The sequence below is a fragment of the Mustela putorius genome, unplaced genomic scaffold (genome assembly GCF_011764305.1).
Source record: "Mustela putorius furo isolate JIRA1106 unplaced genomic scaffold, ASM1176430v1.1 tig00003974_pilon_pilon_pilon, whole genome shotgun sequence".
In the NCBI taxonomy this organism is placed as follows: domain Eukaryota; kingdom Metazoa; phylum Chordata; class Mammalia; order Carnivora; family Mustelidae; genus Mustela; species Mustela putorius.
The window spans coordinates 2,554,127-2,568,026 of NW_025422117.1; the positions used below are offsets into that span (position 1 = coordinate 2,554,127).

The following is a 13,900-nucleotide window of genomic DNA, read 5'->3' on the forward strand; positions in this document are numbered from 1 at the left end:
CTAAACTCATGACCATTAGGATCCACATTTTAACTTTCTCCCATAAAATAATAACTATTTTGTTTGATATTTCTGCTCTGCACTCTAACAAAAGACGGTCAATAACCATCTTTTTGAAATGTGACTGGTACTCAGCTACATGATTAAGTTATATACTATGCATAGCATATTCTGAACCCCATTTGTTAATATATTCTAAATATAGCTTGAACTGAATATACTAATCCTCCATTCATTTACATAGGAAAAAAGCCACATTTATGACTACCTTAATCTTTTGGTAATCTGTACTTTCTGCTCTTTGGTTTTAATATTTTACTCTCTAATGTAGATCAGTGCATATGGAATACAGAAAGTTGATTGCTTGATATGCACATTTAGAAAAATATGAGAAAAAATAAAAACAAATCTGGAAAGTAGATTGCTTGATAAAGTCATTTGGGAAATATGAGAAAACTAAAATCAAATCTGAAGTGCTTTTCTGTATGAAATGCAATCTGAAAAGTTTAGAAGAATAGAGTTGTTAAGTCATCCATAACACATCTGTGGGTCCTCATGTAAGACTACGTGACTAGAACAAAAGAAAAGACATATGTAAAAAAGAACAGTCATTAAGGATGAAATAACATTCAAGAAAGAAGAGATGGAATGCTATCTTCAGTAGTGTCTCTGTGGCTCTTTCAAGGACGGAGGTTCATGGCCTTGGACATCAGAGAGAGAGGGTTTCAGCTCCCTCACTTATTGTCACTTTGTAAAAATCATGTTATAATAATGCCCACCTCACAAGATTGTTGGAAAAGTTAAGTTAAATGGTATATACTTTTTTAAAAAATTTTTTATTTTTTTATTAACATATAATGTTTTATTTGCCCTAGTGATACAGGTCTGTGAATTTTCAGGCTTACACATTTCACAGCACTCACCATAGCACATACCTTCCCCAATGTCCATCACCCAACCACCCTCTCCCTACCGTCTTCCCCCTGGCAACCCTCAGTTTGTTTTGTGAGATTAAATAAATGGTACACTCTTGATGAGTTCACCTGACCTATAACATATACGATAAGGATTTTATTTTCTGCTCCCTCACCTAAAAGTTCAGGGAGGTGATTAATGCTATAGTCACCCACAGGTTTGCAAACGAAGGCATACTTTGCAGAGGAGGGGCTTCAAGCCCAGAAGGAATAAAGGACTACTTGGCAGAACATCACAGTTGGTTGGAGAGAGTGCCAGTTTCTTGTCCAGACTGTTCTAACAATAACCATGAGTTGTGGTCCCCAAATGATAGCAAGCTGAGATCCCCATCGGATGCTAGCCTGGAGGCCTTATGTGTCTTCGGTCTTCAACCTGGGGTGCTCATCAGGATCACCAGAAAAGTTTGACCAAAAATAGTGATGCCTAGACCCACACCAGAGACTCAGACTTAACTGCCCTAGGTAGAGTTATATGTTTTGTTTTGCTTTGGTTTTGGTTTTTGCTTTGTATTTGCTGGCTAGCTGTTTTAAGGTACCTCAATTGTTTCTCACGGACAGCCACTGTCAAGAACCGCTGCTGTACCTGCAGTGTAAGTAATCTGAATCCTGTGCCATCACCTACCCCAACCCCATGATCTCAAATAAGAAGTGGGGAGCAATCCTACTGTGGTTTTCAAGGACCCAAAGATCAGGAATGAAGGCTAGAGGATAGAAAGAAGGGGTAAGGTAAGAAGTTCTTAGCCTCTACAAACATAAATTGCCAAATAGTGAGGCCAAAGCCTCTCTAAAGTGACAAGAACATCTTCCTTGACAAGGATGGTCTAGTCTGAGCTCTCTTCTAGATTGTACCTTGCCCTGAGCTTGCTGAGCCCAATTTAGCAAGAATCACCCACCCATCCTTGATATCTAATTTTTGTAATTTTCCACTCACTAACCCCCTTATGCTGCCCATTGACTCTAAATCACTCTCTCTTCGCTGTATATGGAGTTGAGCTCAGTACTAGAAGATTCTCTCCAGTACTGCAGTAGCTTTAATAAAATCTGTCTTGCTGTTTTAAGAAATGCAATAATCATTTCTCTTGAACAGTTATTATATTCTGCAAAGCATGGTCAAAACTACAAGGAACTCAAATGCATGAAGAAGTTTAAATATGGAACCAGGACTTCTTGAATCAGAGAAGAGCAAAGAGGCAAAGCCTCTTTCCCTCACATAGGGAAGATTCTAGAGAGATTTTCTAGAAGAGATGACAGTCAGGCCCTGTGAAACCCAGGAAGAATACCTACAGGTGAGGCTATCACTTGCCACCCAGCAACAGGTGAGCCAGCAGGAATCATTTGAAAACCTTGCACAGGTTGTCATGACTATGCCTCACAGCTCCATGACCCTTGGTCACATCCAAGATGTAAGCCCTATCATGGCATTTTTCTGACGGCAGGGCTTCCTCTCCTCTGAACAAGTCGCAACAAACACCTTCCCTTTCATGGTGCATTTTAGAATCCCTTTCAATGGTATTAAATCACGTCACCTACATCCCTTTCTTATGTAAAACTCATCTTTTACCTTAACTGAAAATCCTATAGACACTGCCCCTGATGCCTGCTCAGATGTTTTTCTTTCAAGTAAGATGAGAATTAGGGTTAGTATCCTCCCAACTTTGACCTGCTAAATCCATTATTATATTATCTCAGAATTTCTGAAATAGTATGAAATTCATCCATTCCATTTATCCATTACATATCCATCCATTCCTCCTCCCTGTTGTATCACCTACTAACTTTAAGGCCACTCTAATTCCTTGAAAACCTGATCCATACTCTTCAACAACCCAAGTACTGTCATCACCAAGGCTTTATACTGAAAGCTATCAGCATCAGTTGGGTATTTATGTTTGATATGCTCAAAAACTCATGTCAATATATATATATATATATATATATATATATACACACACATATATAGTGATATATATATATCACTAGTAATAATAATAATTTATATATATAAATAATTATATAAATAATTATATATATAGTGATATATATATCACTAGTAATAATAATAATAATAATAATAATATACCTTTATTGTGTCTGTTACTCTCCTAAATACTTCATCTGTATTAACTTAATATTCCCATCAATCACATGAGACAGGTATTATTAAACACACACACACACACACACACACACACAAAGTTCAAGCGGACTGAGGAAGTTATCCAAGTTCACAAGCTCGCAAACAAAATAATCCAACTTTGAGCCAAAATCTGTGTGACATCAAAGCCTGAGTTTTTCCCTACAGCTTTCTGCCCTTCTCCAAATTCTTTGTCCTGACTACATTAGGAAGAGTAGTATCTGGCTGGCACAAACAATACTTGTCTTGTGGACATTGCTGCTATGAACATTGGGTGCATATGGGCGTTTTTTTCCCACTACATATGTATCTTTGGGGTAAAACCCAGTAGTGCATTTGCTGGATCACAGGGTAGCTCTATTATTAACTTTTTGAGGAACCTCCACACTGTTTTCCAAAGTGGCTGCACCAACTTGCATTCCCACCAACAGTGTAAGAGGGTTCCCCTTTTTCCATGTTCTTGCCCACATTTGTTGTTTCTTGTCTTGTCAATTTTTGCCATTCCAACTGGTGTAAGGTAGTATGTCAATGTGGTTTTGATTTTAATGTTCCTGATGGCTAATGATACTGAACTTTTCATGTGTCTGTTTAGCCATTCATATGTCTTCTTTGGAGAAGTGTCTGTTCACCTCTTCGGCCCATTTTTTAACTTATTTATTTTTGGGTGTTGAGTTTGAGAAGTTCTTTATATATCTTGGATATCAGTCCTTCATCTGTAATGTTATTTGCAAATATCTTCTCCCATTCTGTGGGCTGTCTCTTTGTTTTGACTATTTCCTCTGTTGTGTGCAGAAGCTTTTTATCTTGGTGAAGTCCCAAAAGTTCATTTTTGCTTTTCTTTCCCTGGTCTTTGGAGACCTGTTTTGAAAGAAGTTGCTATAGCTGATGGCGGAGAGGTTACTGCCTATGTTCTCCTTTAGGAATTTTGATGGGATTCCTGTCTCACACTGAGGTCTTTTACTCATTTAGATTTTATCTTTGTGTATGGTGTAAGAGATTAGTGTGAGTTGCATTCTTTTGTGTTTAGCTGTCCAATTTTCCCAGGACCATTTATTGAAGAGACTGTCTTTTTTCCATTGGATATTTTTCCTGCTTTGTCAAAGATTAATTAATCTTTATATATAAAGAATTAGATTAACTACTTAGTTAATCTAATTAGTTAGATTAGTTTAGATTAACTAATCTTTATATATTAACTATAGAGTTGAAGGTGCACATCTGGGCTCTCTATTCTGTTCCATTGATCTATGTGTCTGTTTTTGTGCCAGTGCCATGCTGTCTTGGTGATCACAGCTTTGTAATATAGCTTGAAATCAGGAAACATGATGCCCCCATCTTTGTTTTTTGTTTTTTTGCTTTTTGTTTTCAACATTTCCTTGGCAATTCAGGGTATTTTCTGAATCCATACAAATATTGGGATTGTTTGTTCCAGCACTTTGAAAAATGTCTTTAGTATTTTGATCAGGGTGGCGCTGAAAGTATACATTGCTCTGGGCACAAAGACATTTTAACAATGTTAATTCTTCCGATTCACATGCATGAAAAGCTTTTCTATCTTTCTGTGTCTTCTTTAATTTCCTTCATATGTTCTGTAGTTTCTAGAGTATAGCTCCTTTACCTCTTTGTTAGGTTTATTCTGAGATACATTATGGTTTTTGGTGCAATTGCAAATGGAATTGATTTCCTAATTTCTCTTTCTACAGTTATATTGTTAGTGTATAGGAAAGAGCCAAGATGCCCTTCAACAGACGAATGGATAAAGAAGACATGGTCCATATGCACAATGGAATATTACTCAGCATCAGAAAGGATGAATACCCAACAACTCTATCAACAGGGATGGAACCAAAGGGGATTATGCTGAGTGAGATAAGTCAGGCAAAGAAAGACAATTACCATACAGTTTCAGTTATTTGAGGAACATAAGGAATAGCATGGAGGACACTAGGGAAGGAAGGGGAAAATGAAGGGGGGGAACCGGAGGCGGAGAAGAACCATGAAAGACTACGGACTCCAGCAATCAAACCAAGGGTCTTAGAGGGGAGAGGCGGGGGATGGGTGAGCCCAGTAATGTGTATTAAGGAGGGCATGTATTGCATGGAGCCCTGGGTATTATATTTAAACAATGAATCAGAGAACACTACATCAAAAACAAATGATGTACGGTATAGTGACTAATATAATAAAAAATATTTAAAAAATTACCTGTCTTCAACTTCTGCAACAGGCATTCAATTCACAGAGTAGATTTTTTTTTTAATATTATTTATTTATTTATTTGATAGAAAGCACAAGTAATCAGAGAGGCAGGCAGAGAGAGAAGAGGAAGCAGGCTCCCCACTGAGCAGAGAGCCGGATGTGGGGCTCAATCCCAGAACCCTGGGATCATGACCTGAGCCGAAGGCAGAGGCCTCAACCCACTGAGCCACCCAGGCGCCCCATCGCAGAGTAGATTTTAAGGGCAGACAAGTTCAACCCCAGAAATTCCATTCAGAATTTCTGACATACAACTCTAATCCTATGAGAGACATACAACTCTTCTTTGACATTCAACCCCACAACAGTCAAGTTATTCTTCTGTCAACTTACACAAATAACGTCAACATTTCACTATCTAAATTACTTCAGTGTACACTCAGTGACTATGAAATGCTATTCTTAAAGAACACTCCAAAGATTGAGAAGTGTCTTTCAATCTATACAGAAGTCCATTGGGGAAGGAAAATAGGGCCAAAGGGTAACTGAGCCACATGGATAGTATTCTAGAAATAGAGGGACCATATGCTTTTTCATCATTTACCAGTACAAATAAAAGATTTTTACAATCAAAAATACTGAAGTCAATTAATATACATTATCTCAGGCAGGAAACATACCAGATCCCACACATTTCAAAATGTAGTTTTTAAAATAGTAACATCTTATTAGCTAGAAAAGAAAGTGTTCCCACAGCATTCCCACATCCCATTCCCATTTATAAACAGGCCTTCATAACACTTTGCTTAACACTTTCTATATTCAAAGAGGAAAATCTACAGTGACCTAATTTTGATCTCCTTTTCCAAAGTTTGAATAAATTATATTTTATTTTTACATGACTAAACTAAGTTCATAAGAGGAAGCTTTGCAAGATTGTTGAAATTGCTAATATAATCTTATTCCTTACCCTAGAAATTTCTGGTCCTTTTGCTCAATGAACAGTCTGCCAGGGCTAATATTAATGTGATGCTTCAAGAAATTCTGCCATTTACAGACAGCGTGGAAGTCCTAGTGAGCGTTGGGTCTAGCTAAAGGAACCATACCAACTGGTCAACAAAGGATATCCACTGGCCAAAATGTGTCTCAGGAACCTTCTCTCCCTAAGGCTGCATATGTGCTGGGAAGGAGAGTGTAATTATAACATTCCCCCAGTTATCCACAAGCTCTAAAGAGGTACATGGCCCCTGAAGCTGACAGGAACAAGTTAAATGAGTCAATGTTCAAACACCTGCCAGGGGACACATCTTCTTCAAAGCTATGAAAGAAACAATTTCCTCCCTCCCATATTTCCTCTTGCCCTTCTTCAGCCACACCAATCCAAGCTGCATAAATTAATATTCAAAAAGGACACCAAGCTCAGCATAGCCAACGTGTGATAAAGACAGTAACTCGAGCATCTATGAAGAGTAACTTACATGATCTTCCCATTCTAGAATTCTTTCTTCTAGCCTATTAGTCAGGCATATACATCAGCTATTCTAAACTAAGCTTTCTCTGTAAAACCTCCTCAAGATCCCTTCGGGAAGTATCATTAGTACATTTCCACGTGTCACCATTTTAGAGCATAAATAGTCTCATTAAGTGCTTGCATAAAGCACCAAGTTTCAGACTCTGGAAACTTTGAAATCAAAGATCTTCAGCTTTGCATTCCCACTACCAAAGACAGTAACAGTAAGCTACCAGGCTCCCCATAACATCTGTTGAGCGAATAAATGAACGACTTAGTGACGCTGAGCTTAAGGTAATGTCTGCCAGTGGAACAGAACTAATCTTCATACGGCAACCAGAGTAAGTAAGTAAAGGTTCAACTGGACATAAATTTAATGATAAGAATTGGTTTCTGTATTCTCTCCCCTACTGCCCTCCCTCCTATTTTTATACCTCCATTCAGAAAAGGAACTTGCTGAATTTACAAAGAATAAAACAGGACTAAATAAATGTCAATACTTACTTTCAGAAATACAGTGCTAAAACACAGAATCTCAATGCACCGCTAAAATATACCCAAAAAGCCATCAAGGCTGGCGCTAACTGGCTTCGCACTCACCATATTTTCCTGGATGTGCCCCTGCTCTAGAGCCATGCATCCCAGTGATTTGGCTCCCTGCTGTCTTATGTAAATGGTGACCTTGGTGTGTATTTGGAGATAGAATCCCTCTGCACTCTGCAGACTCACTACCTTATTTCATTGGGAATGACGGTTTTCCCAGGTGCTGCCATGCAGCAGCCTGGTGTAACTGTTGATGTTAATTAGTTTATGCAAATCAGCTAGATACCATCCCTGATTAATGTCTTCACTGCTTTATTAATTTTGAATACTTTAAGAGGCTGTTGGACATGTATGATGCAATATCTGCTTAGAGAATAACTACTCATATGATTAATTTAGACCCTGAAGAACAGTACTCGATCTCTTTCTCGTTGATACGACTAATCACACAGAATTTATAACTTTAAAAAAGTAATTGCGCCAGAAATGAAAGTAAGTTTTCCGAATTTTCCACAAGTGACATTGGCATATCATACCCTTAAAATAGCTGCATGGATTTGCAATCTAAAATTAATAGCAGAGAAAGTGTAGCAAGTGCCCATTCTGTGTCAGGCTCTGGGCTCAGGACTTCACAGGCCTTCCCTATCTTAATAGAATAATCAAGCAGGCAGATGGGAGTGGCAGTTCTGAGATTCTAACCTTGACCAGAACCCAATTCTCAACCATGACGACACATGGACTAAAAGAGCTCACACACTCAACAAAATTCATATAGAACTTAAGGAAGTCATTTTTGTGATCACTGCTCCTTCTAAATGTTCATGTTTTCTGACTCTATTTCTATCAATTCCTCCACCAAGCACTAAGCCTCTATGAGGGCTGAATTTATATCTCCCATTGCTCTGCATTACCCACAAACAAAAAAACAGTAGCTTGTACTGAAACAGGTTTTATTGATTCAATTTTATGGTGAAAATTATTTTTCATCATTCTGTTAAAAGTCACAATCATTTAATTCTCCTCCTCAGATATTTCTCTAAAGTGGTAAATACTCAAAGACCTTTCTGGTATAAAAAGGAAGTGTTCGTGACTAGGAAACCCCTGACTTTTATGGAGAGGGGTCTAAGCAAGATGTTGAAGGAAGTGAACGATCCAATGAGATCATTTATTCAATAAATATTTACTCAGATCCAGACACAGTAATCGAAATGCTTGGATGCAATATCTCCCTCCATGAGTGCCCAGCCTCATAGATGAAATAACAGAAGTGTAAAGAATCACTCTAATATGCAGCATCGGGTAACTAATTCCCATTAGCAGAGAAAGTGATTTTGGTACCAAGGTGATGATCATAAATGTTTAAAAGAATCAGAGGATGTTCTTAACAGACTCCTCACCCAGACTCCCAACGACAGAGGAAGTCTGTGCCAGGCAATAGGAAGTTGTTAATAAAAAGGAAGCGAACCCAGAACACTAGACACGTGCCTGAGAGTGGCCCAAGGAGTCCTCCAGCACATGCGCAGATCTAGGAGAGATGACCGGGAAGGTCACCTGAAGCACAATCCGGAAATCCCTGAATGCTCGTCCAAGGGACTGGGTTCTTACTGGAATTTATTACTTAAAATATTCATAATACCTCTGGGCATACGCAAGGTCTGGGGGATGGAGAAAGGTTGTCACTGCTGATGTTTCTCTTAAGTTCTTTTACTCAAATATGAGATCATTCCGTGTGCAGATTTGTCCTTTCCGATGAGTGCCCATGTCAGCATTATGGGAAGAGACTTTGATTTTTGGTCTGGCAACCTTATTATCTACTGAGATGTGTTCCCACTGGAAAATCACTTTACCTCTTTCTCTCATCTCCAAATGCTTTATTTTTTTAAAAAGGAGGGTTAGGTCAGGTGCCTCCAGCATTTAATACTTTTTTTTTCATTTTGTCAAGCCAAAAGTGGTGGCAGCTGTATTATTGTAAGATTCAGAGATTGCCCTTGGCAAGAACCAGCTCAACTATCACCACCGCGTAAAGGCTCCATCCACCACCCGCGTTATGTTTCATACCATTACTTCATTTATACAATTCATTACAGTGATAGATTTCCTCGTCTCAAGTTGTGACCTAACTAAACAGAAGACCATAAAACTAAATTATAACTTAATAGGTAAAGATAAAGTGTTATGACAGCAAACAGTTGGTACAATCAAATTCATATTTTGTGGTACAATAAGGAATTCCTGGAGGAAGTGCCATTTTAGTGGAGGTCATGGAAGTAGGATCGGGAAAATCATTTCACTCAGGATCATCTAGCTGTAAAAACCAGTCCCATTGAGAGGCACCTGGGTGGCTCAGTGGGTTAAGCCTCTGCCTTCAGCACAGATCATGGTCTCAGGGTCTTGGGATCGAGCCCCACATCGGGCTCTCTGCTCGTGGGAGCCTGCTTCCCGCTCTCTCTGCCTGCCTCTCTGCCTACTTGTGATCTCTCTCTGTCAAATAAATAAATAAAGTCTAAAAAAAAAATACAGAAGTAATTTTAAGATAGGGAGGTGAAGCAAAGATACACACACCGAGGAACCCAAAAACAAAGAAACAAACAAACAAAAGAAAAACAATAACTCGACCTTAAGGAAAGTAAATGGCACAATGAAAGTATGTGACCAGAGACTCACACTCTGACACACACATGACTCAGCTTCTGTTCAAATGTCTCCAAGTGTTTCTCCTGACAGCTAGATTTTCGACCCTCTATTCTGCCTGTCTTTTGTCTGCCTCACAGCTTCTCCTTCATGTTTGTACCTCCTTGTAGCCTTGGCCTGTGGGGTTTGGGAAGGATCCAACTCTACCTCATATATGGTAACTGAGGTATTCGTTTGGTCGCAGTGCACCCAAAGTCATGGTTCTTTCAGAACAGGACATCTCGGTTAAGTTTTAAGATACAAGGAATCTGATTAGCCCAGTTCATTTTTCATGCTTATGTACGGGCTCTCTATGGTTCAAATGCCACACTTTGTCCAATTAGTTGTTTCTGGAGGTAGTAGAGAAGGGGTTGAGCCTATGAAAAGCAGAGCTATGCCACTCACTTCAGGGGCAACTGTAGGAAAGGCAGTCCATTAAGAGATGTGTAGGTATGGAGGCCTTTTGTCATGTCCAAACTGTAGAGTCCCAAGCGGAAAGAGACCACCTATCATGAACAGAAGGAGAAAGAGAAAGGCCTGGGTGAGGAACTATTAAGTTCACTAGAGTCAAGGCATAGCCCATGACAAGAGATCACAGGCAACTATGTAGGACTCTGCATTAACAGAAGATAAATTAAGGCAAGAAGACTCTTTCTGAGATGCTGCCATAATCCAAGGGAGAGAAGGTGAAGACTTCAACAAAGACAGTGACCATGGTACTAGAAGGTAAACGATGGGTTTCAGAGGAATTAGGGAGGTAGTATTTACTAGCCTACCTCATCAATTATGTGTAGAAAATGAGGGAAAGTCAAACAGGATTCCCAAGTTTCTAATTTAGACAACGCAGTAAATGGCAGTGCGATTAACTAAAACAGAAAAGGAACTAGAAGCCATTTATTACCGGGGGTGTCAGGGGCTTTGTGGGGAAACACATAGAGAGGAGATGGAGAATAATGAGTTCTCGGGCTACGTTTAAGGTGATTAAGATATATCCAAGCAGAATAGCCAGTAGGCAGTCAGATATCAAGAGGAGTCTGAGCCAAAAACAGAGACTTGGTGACCATCCATAATTACATGAGATGGGAGCTCCTGGAGAGTGTGAGAGAGGACAAAATGCAGAACCCTGACAGGAGGCTTTCACACCTCTCTCTGTCCCTACTCCCCACAAGACTTGAGGCCACCTGAGGGTGAGCCCGTCTCCTGGAACTCACGTACCAGGTGCCAAGCGCAGAATATTCTGGCATAATATGAGAAGGAAATGCACAAATTACCTTACACACCAAATCAGCTTTTTCCTGAGGGGGATGGAGGTTTTATTTCTAGCGGGGGGTAGGTCAGAAAGGAGAGAGAATTTGGAGTCACTATAAAATAATCATAAAAAATAACAATCGATTCCACCCAAGAGTTTCCTGTGTCAAATAACCAATACCCGAGTATGTATTTGGTATAAAAATGTATTTTCTTCTTCACTAATCGAATGCCTGGGTAAAAGACACAAATGTAGCCATCTGTCAAAGCACACCAAACCATTTATATGATATTCACGAATTCTGCTATAGATAAAATGAACCTCAATTTAAAAAAAAAAAGCTGTGGAAAATGTGACTGATTAAAAGAAAACAATTCTTTTTTTTTTTTTCCCCCCCAACAAATACCCATATAGTGAGCACACACTTAGAACCTTAATTAGGGGCTCAGAATACATAAAACAGGAACATGACAAAAGTTCTTACTCTCAAGGAACTCATGGTTTAGGGTTAAGCCAGACATAAAACAGATCATTACAGTGGATGATAATTGAAGTAAGAATAGAGTGCCAAGGGTCAAATGAAACTGTATACAAAGGTCACAATCTTTTTTGTCTCCTCTGTGCTCCTAGGTCAGATGTCCAAAGGGAAATGGAGCCGAAAACCTCACTTCCTAAGCCGTGACTGAATACGTTACCAGAACTACGTTGTACTAATTACATATGTAACTCATTAGAAGAGACACAGACAAAAAAAGGAAAGCAAATGCAGGGTAATAAGGGTGCGCTGTTGAGTGTGCATTGTTCTGGTTTAATCACTAATACGGTCCCCCTCTGTCCCACCATAACGGGGTGGTGGGTGGAATGAGGCTGGGAAGGTTGGTTACTTGAAAAATGAATACTAGAAAATGTTCATTGCTCAAGTAATCTTACATCACTTTCAACAAGACCAAACTCAATGCTACTCAAAATCAGCAACTCAACTCACTTGAGGCCTGAACAACCTTCCAAAGAGTTACTGAGCAACCCTTACAGATACAGTGATGCTTCAGGTTAACAGTTCTAACTCAGAAAGATTGATGTTAATTTCTGGGGGGGGGGGGGTCTCATATATATTTTTTTTCTGGATTTTTATTTAACAGAACTGCCAAAGTTTTCCCAAGTACTATAGGTAGTTGTTTTTCCAAGGTTAGGTAAAAAGATGTAACCTTTTATGGTTTCTTCTTTCTGCGTGTTTTCTAACACTGTGACACTGTATCTACTCAAAACAAGAACTTCTACAGGGACTAAAACTAAATGCAGAGGCCAAGGACAAAGTGTCTTTAGCCAGCCATGTTAGTCAATGAAGGAATAAACCTTTATTAACCCATTATTTGCTAGACCTTCTGGTTCATGGTAAATTATAGACATTGATTTGTAAAAAAAAAAAAAAAAAACACTGTATATTTGAACACTGGATAAATATAGGTATAAACATCATCTAAGTATTTCACTAAAGGGAAAGAATCATGGTAATTACACATTTAAAGTAACTGTGCATTTTAATCATTTAGGGCAAATTAACTGCAAAAAGGAGGGGAGGTATTCACTTCCATCACAGACACATCAAGACACTCTGTATAAATTGCTTATGATTTATTCCATATATATTTATTCTGCTTGACATATGTATAGACAACACCTATCATGTCTTGGAAAAACATTCTTGAATATTTATGAGAACATCATATTATTGTAAAAATTTCATTGTTGGGGCTGTTTTACATATCCTGAGATATTAATGAGCTACATCTTTTTATCTCTTTTAAAAATGCTGTTCCATGGGCCCCGGGGTGGCTCAGTCGGTTAAGTATCTGACTCTTGATCTCAACTCAGGTTCTGATCTCAGGGTCATGAAGCCCACCATGGAGCCTACTTGAAAAAAAAAGAAAAATGCAATTCCTTTTCTTAAAATGCTGGAATTCCCTTCAACTCTCAAAAGGGTTCTTTCTCTGAATCAGACTTTCCATAGAAGATGAGTTACCACTTTAGTAGGGCATCCAATAGTCCATCTTTCTAGAAGTATTCGCATGAGATAGAAGTTATACATCTGCTTGAAGGTATCACATAATTTTCTGCATGTTAATAGCATGGGAACCTCAATTTTCATCCCCTCACAAAATAACCAACCAACAACATTCTCAAATGTAATAAAGCTTTTAGTTAGCTATTGGCAACTTTGCAACAAAATGCCTTATCGATGGTGAAATTGCTTGGCAGTTTCTTGATCGCCACAAAATATTCTCAATCATCACTGAAGGATCAGAATTCCAAAACTGAACTAATAAAAGTTTACTACAGTATTTAGTGTTTGCAGCATTTTAACTTTTAAATATTTGTAGTACATGGAACATTTTTACAATTGTCTTTTGTTTCCTCTATCTATGCTTTTGGAACTAACATATGTTGGGTAAGAGATAAACTGAAACAAATGATGTCTTTTCAAGATGATATCTCCCTGGTTGGGAAATGCCACCCCACATGATGTTGTCTTCAGCATATGCTAAAGTGCTTGTTCATGCTCATGTGAACTTGACTGGCCAGCTATGGACAATTAGTTCATCCTTAATGTTGATTGCTGTAGGGAT

General features: G+C 38.7%; 1 protein-coding gene across 1 annotated transcript in view; it reads right to left on the bottom strand.

Moving 5' to 3' along the window:
* The window catches only part of GPC6 (glypican 6), a 1,108,049-nt gene that overhangs the window by 1,039,429 nt on the left and 54,720 nt on the right, over nucleotides 1-13,900 (bottom strand). The window lies entirely within an intron of this gene.